The sequence below is a fragment of the Chionomys nivalis genome, chromosome 3 (genome assembly GCF_950005125.1).
Source record: "Chionomys nivalis chromosome 3, mChiNiv1.1, whole genome shotgun sequence".
NCBI classification, from domain to species: Eukaryota; Metazoa; Chordata; class Mammalia; order Rodentia; family Cricetidae; genus Chionomys; species Chionomys nivalis.
Genome location: NC_080088.1, coordinates 11,034,293 through 11,040,918, shown reverse-complemented (window position 1 = coordinate 11,040,918; position 6,626 = coordinate 11,034,293).

Sequence of the window (6,626 nt, the reverse complement as noted above, 5' to 3'; positions counted from 1 at the left end):
TCTCTTCCAACTCTTTGCGGCCCTGCAACTTCCTCTTTTACCTTGCTCTTTTCAGTTAATTTTTGTTCTTGAGACAGGGTCTGTCACCGTGTAGCCCTGGTTGGCGGGAACTTGCTATGTAGACCAGTGTGGCCTTGAGTTCACAGAGATCTGCTTCTCTTGGCCTTCTGAAAGCTGGGATTGATGGTGTGGGCAACCATGGTCAACCTTTGTCTTACTCTGTCTTTGTCTTTCTCTGTGTGTGTGTTTTCATGCTGAAATATGCTTTTAACTGTCCCCTTTTCTATATGGGTATTATCCAATGGAAATACAATGCAGCTGCAGATATAATTTAAAATGTCTTCATAGTCACATTAAACAACCAAAAGAAACAGGTGACATTAATTATATGTATTTTAATTTTAGTTTTTTTATCATTTCCACATGTTGGCAATATAAAAATATGAATGGATATTATTTTTGGTGAATAAGTTACATTTATAGCACATTCCAAATTAAAATAATCATATTCAGTTGTTCAGTAGCCACATGGGAAAAGCATCTACTGTATTGGACGATGCATCTCTCTGACTTCCTTCAGTTGCCTCATCCCAATCACACTAGCATCCAGGAACCACTCATGTAGGATTATCTACCAGTTTCAATAGAGTAGGAAACACAAGAAATAACCCGAGTTTCTTCTGAGCCTGTCACCAACATCTGTAATCTTCTTCCTAGGAAGGAAGTGGCATCTCTTAGGCAGTCAATTTTTCAGTGCCTCAGATCCCCTTTCAAGTGTTTTTATTGTCTATCCCCTCTGTTTTAAAGACGAGGAGACAAGCGGGGGAGGCTTAGAGTTAGAAGATTGCTAAGCTGAGCTCTCAAGCTGGATATGGACGTGTCCAAATCTAAGGTCTTGTAGCTTCACTAATAGTGTCTCCCAAGGAAGGGGTGGTTATTGTAACTGACAAGCAAAGCAAGGGGTGGCTAATCTTGTAATCAAACCTTTCTGTTTTTAAAGGAAAAAACCACTTTTCTGAGGGATGCTGAGTGGCTTCTCCCGCGAACACCCAGGATCGGAGCTCATGCTGTTGACTCAACCTTGGTGCCCTTTCTCTTTATTAGAAATGTTTCCGGATTTAAACCCTAGTTTATAAAGACCATTTAGTGACCCTGTCCAAAGAGGAAGCAAGAGGTTTCGGATTCTCCCCAGAGCAAAAAAGACCTGACCCGAGAAGGTTTGCGTGAGGTCACCGGTCTCCTTGCGACTTTGACGTGGCCTTGATCTTTTTTTAGTGTTTTAGTTTTATGTTCTGCAACAAGTTTGACCATGTTGGAGGACCATCCAAAGGTCAGTGAGTTGGCTGCTGCGGATTGGGTGCTCACCCTCACGCCAGCGTCTATTACTGTGCCGGTGGAAATCCCCAACTCACCTCAGGATGCTGTTCCAGCCGCTTTCCGAAAGTCACGGCTTTGCAGGCTTTTTGTGCACTACTGCGTAAGAACTCAAGACCGTGGGGACCTGGATGAGAGCGGTCGGCGAGAATCAAACCTGCGGATCTCTTCTGAGTTGTCCTTCCCTCTCCGTGGGTCAACTGATGCAAGAGTCCACTTGCACTTTCCCACCAAAGGGTGCGATTTTGAAGTGGAAAGTTTGTTCCTAAATAATTTAATTGTGATGTTTTTTATTTCTTTGATTTGAGTACAAATATTCTGATATTTTAAAGGATCACAGTGACTATCAAAAGATTTCTTTTGAAATGTTATCTCACAGTATAATTCAAGATATCTGCCAATGGTGGTGATGCAGGCCTTTAATCCTAGCACACAGAGGCAGGCGGATCTCTGAGTTAGCAGCCAGCCTGGTCTACAGTCTGAATTCCAGGATAGACAAGGGAAACCCTGTCTCGAAACAACAACAACAACTAAACAACAACAAAATTCAGACCATCATCTGAATTTGAACTGATCTTGAATTATACAATAGATTCTGTTGATCAATCTGTTTAAGAAGCTGTTGTTTCTTGGCTAATAGATTTGTTAAGTCTGGAGACCCTGCAGAGTGTGTTAACATTAGCAAGTGCCTTTAATCCCAGCACTGGGGTTGCAGAGGCCTGTGTTATCTGTGAATTCAAGGCCAGTCTATTCTCATAAGCAAGTTCCAGGAGAGGAGGATAACCAGGGCCGTACAGCGAGACTAGAGACCCTGTGCCCATTAGTCATTTGACAAGACAGTTGTCTTTATCTAGGAAGACAAATGCCTTAGCTGAGTTCCGGCTGTGACATTGAGCACATCAAGTATCCTGATTCTCAGGTTTCCTTATACTAATACTTGAATGTTAAGTTACTTTTTTTCCCTTCCTTCCTTCCTTCCTTCCTTCCTTCCTTCCTTCCTTTCTTTCTTTCTTTCTTTCTTTCTTTCTTTCTTTCTTTCTTTCTTTCTTTCTTTCTTTCTTTCTTTCTTTCGATGTATCTTTATTTTAGGTGCTTGGGTGTTTTATCTGTATCTTTGTGCACCACATACATGCCTGGTGACAAAAGAGACCAGAAGAGAGTGTTAGATCCACTGGAACTAAAGTTACAGATGGTTGTGGGCCACTGTGTGACCCTTGCTCCTCTCTTCCCAGCCCAAGGGTCTATAGAAAGGCAGGAGCCTTTTTTAGGGGCTCTTTCTGCTTAAGAGTCAATCCCGGGCGGGTGGTGGTGGCGCACGCCTTTAATCCCAGCACTTGGGAGGCAGAGACAGGTGGATCTCTGTGAGTTTGAGGCCAGCCTGGTCTACAAGAGCTAGTTCCAGGACAGGCTCCAAAGCTACAGAGAAACCCTGTCTCGAAAAACCAAAAAAAAAAAAAAAAAAAAAAAAAAAAAAAGTCAATCCCTAGGAGGGTATTGGCGGTGCGGTGCGAGCTTTAATCCTAGCACTGGGGAGGCAGAGGTTGCTGAATTTCTGTGAGTTGGAAGCCAGCGTGGGGCAAGTTCCAAGACAGCAAGGGCTACAGAGAGAAACCCCGTCTCGACACCACCCCCCAAAATCGAAAAGAAAGCCTCTGCTGATGTCAGCTGACCTATCCTTGTCGTTCTTCCCTGTGGTATGGCCCCACTCCGTGCACAGGGAATACCAGTTTTATGGTTAAAGTATCTTGTCTATAGCTGGTTGCTCCACGAACAGTTGGGAACTATCCCTTGGTGTCAATCTAGAGTTATTGTTAAAAAGCAGTTTTTGATCTTGTAGGGTCTGATTCTGGGTTGGGGTTTGCGAGTCTGCATTTCTGAGTAAATCTTTAGGTGATACTGACGTTGCTGGAACCAGAACTACGTTTGGAGGAGCAAGACTGAAGTTGGAAGTAACTACTGATTTTCAGGGGCATTATTATAGTTGTTAGTATTCAGGCATCTGCACTGGCCTGCCCTTAGGGTCCTGACAGGGTCTGTCCTCAGCTGCAGCCACTAAGAGCACCTCCTGTGTACATTTGCTGCATTCCCCGCTTCCTGCCTCATTCTCTCTCTCTCCCTCTCTTTCTTTTCCACCCCTCTTGTCTTCAAGTACCACTCTCTGCTTCCCCCTTCTCTTTCAATAAACCTCCTTCCCGTGCGAGCCTTGTTGAATGGCGTGACTTCTCTTCGCTGCGTTTTTTAAATTACACAATAATTACTATAAAACAAACAAAACAAAGTGATTCTACTGTTCCTAAGAGAAATAAATATACAAATTTTCCAACAGTGATGTTTAACCCTGACCCCACAGGTTTTTTTTTTTTTTTTCACAGAAAATACTTTTGGAAGCAGATGTTTATAAAGAGAACTGAGCTGGATTGGGAGTTATGGGGGGCGTTGAGAGCCTGCTATCTGTAAAATTGATTCTGTTAAGAAGTATAATTGAAAATATCTACTGTGCTTCAAAAATGTATTGACAAAAGCATCGGTTTGTTGTCAGTTTCAAATGAGAAAGTAGAGGAGAAAACACTATTCATTTGCTTGTTTATTCATCCCGTGTTGATTCTGGGACAAGCCCTTTTCTTGGCACTGGGGAACATGGCAGATGCGATTTCCTGCTCTCATGAAGCTTAGAGTCTGCTGACCAAGACAAGCTACGGAGATGTGATCATGATAAGTAGGGCGAGGCTTTTGATTTTTCATTTGTTGTCTGCTAGCACGTATTAATTATACAAAAATTCCAGGCTTCACTGTAGTATTTTAATGCACATACATAATGATCTTTGGTCATATTAGAGATAAGAGAATTTGAAATAGTAAAAGGCCTGGATGCCAAGGAGCTATAGAAGGTGAATGATCTTTCTTTAAATATCTGAGGGGGACTTTCTTTATTTTTATAATTAGATTTAATTGTTTTATTTCATGCGTGCTTTGCCTGCATGTATGCATGTGCACCATATCCGTGGTTGGTGTCATAGAGGTTGGAACAGGGCATTGGATCCCCTGGTACTGGAGTTATGGATGGCTGTGAGCTATCTACCATGTAGGTACTGAGAATCAAAGCTGCTTCTACTGCAAGGGCAGCAAGTGCTTTTAACTGCTGAGCTGTCTCTCGAGCCCTGGAGGCGTGGGAGCCTTTCAACAAGGCGGTGTTTCTGCAGGCAGTGGTCCAGGCGTGACTGGAGATCCACTGACTTGAAAGCACGGTGACTAGAGAGTGTGTCTGAGCACAGGGAGGGAAAGAGTACAACGTTGTGGGTCTAGAGCACAGCAGCGCTGAACAGGACACACGGGATTACAGGTGGCAGAAACAAACTCAGGGGAGCTTAAGTATAGAAGGGAGGGTTGTTGCCTTAGTAAACAGAATGTGGGTGGAGCTGGCGTTGGGCATAGAGAAGTGAAAGGGTCTCTCTCCTCTCCTCTGCTTCCCCTGGAAGAAGGCTACTCTGTCTCTCTTTTAGGATTGCTTCCTCTCATGGTTGGGAGACCACTGGTGATCACCTCAGCTGTCTCACATATGCAACAGCCCAGTCTCTGCAAAAAAGTGAGGACTTCTTCCTCCCAGAACAAATCTACTAGTAACATCCCCAAGAGTTCTGGCTGGGTATTGATGAGCACTCTGTGCAGTCCTAGCCTGATGACTCTGGTTAGGAGAGGAGTATCGAGGTTTGCCTGACTCACAGAATCACAAGGATGCTCGCTATAATACACCATGAAGGAAAGAATTTCCATTACTAGGGGGAAAAGTTGCAAAGTGGTTCTGGATGGACAGATAGCAATACGCTCCCAGCATTCAGTAGGGGCGAGTGGTGACGTGACTCAGTGAGTGAGCGTTTTCTGAAGAAGCCTGGCAACTTGAATTTGGTCCCTGAAACCCACGTAAAGTCAGGAGGAGAGAGAGGACTGAGTCCACAAAGTATATGGCAGGAATTTGAAGGGAGTAGTCACAACATATTCACACACTAAATTTTAACATTTTTAGGTTTATTTTTATTATTTTTAATTATGCATATCTGTATGAGGGGGGTTGTGCACATGAGTGCAGGTGCCTGCAGAGGCCAGTAGAGGGCATTGGATCCTCTGGAGCTAGAGTTAGAGGTTGGTATTGTTGTGCCCAGTCTGTGGGGACCTCAAAAGACCACCAAGGAGACCAACTCACCGAAATGCAAAAGCAAGGTTTATTGTGTGCACAATACAAGCAGGCAGGGGCTTCATCAAAGCAATTGGCACAGCAGCGACAAGAGGAGGTGCCCAGCCCTCCTAGAGGGCATTATTTAAAGGCAAACCCCAGAAAAGTTACATTAGCAGGGTGTGGGTGACAAGTTCAACCCTGATTTGCTCATGCCTAGGGACTTTTCAGAAATTTTAGTTTTGAACCTCGCCTGCTGCTTGTCAAGTTTTCTTATTGGCTGACCTTCAGGTGGGAACATTCTGCAGTTATCTGGGCTTCTAGAGGGCTACCCTGTTACTTTTGCCCCTAGCCATTTCTGAGGACTGGAATGTTTTATGGGAAATAGCTTACGCAAGACACAAGATGGAGATGGAGCGCAAAATGGAGGAACTTTAGTTCTTTAGTTATGAGCTGCCAGCTGTGGGCTTTAGGAATTGAACTCAGGTCCTCTTCGAGAGCAGTATGTGCTCTTAACCACTGAGCATCTCTTTAGTCTACATATTGGACTTATGTTTGTTTGTTTGAGGTGGGGGGTCTCATATTGTAGCCCAGGCTGGCCTTGAACTCATAACAATCCACCTGTCTTATACTTCTTAGAAATGCCTCCAGACCATCTGGCATTGGACATTCTCTGACTGCATCTTAATGATAGGTTTGGTTTTGAGTACTGATAGGGTGTCCACACTTCAGGGAACAGAAGGATGCTTGGAAAGGAAAGAAGTTAAACAGCTCGTTGTTACGAACAAAACATAAAGAGATGGCTTAAGACAATTGTTACTGTGACTGCCCTTGAGATGCTGCTCAGCCCCTGAGTGTGACAGCAACACCATCCCCGGGCCAGGAGACAGATTTATTATGAGTCTGTTTAGGTCATCGCCCTCTTTCTGAATTCTTTTGAAATCGATTATTTCTTCTGTAAGCATTATGGTCAAATAAGGTGATATGTGGTTAGAGTAATTGATTTCTCATAAATTAGGCAGAGGAGAAGTATTCCAACTTAGTTAAAACCTGTAAAGCTGTAATTTATGCTTGTTTACAATGG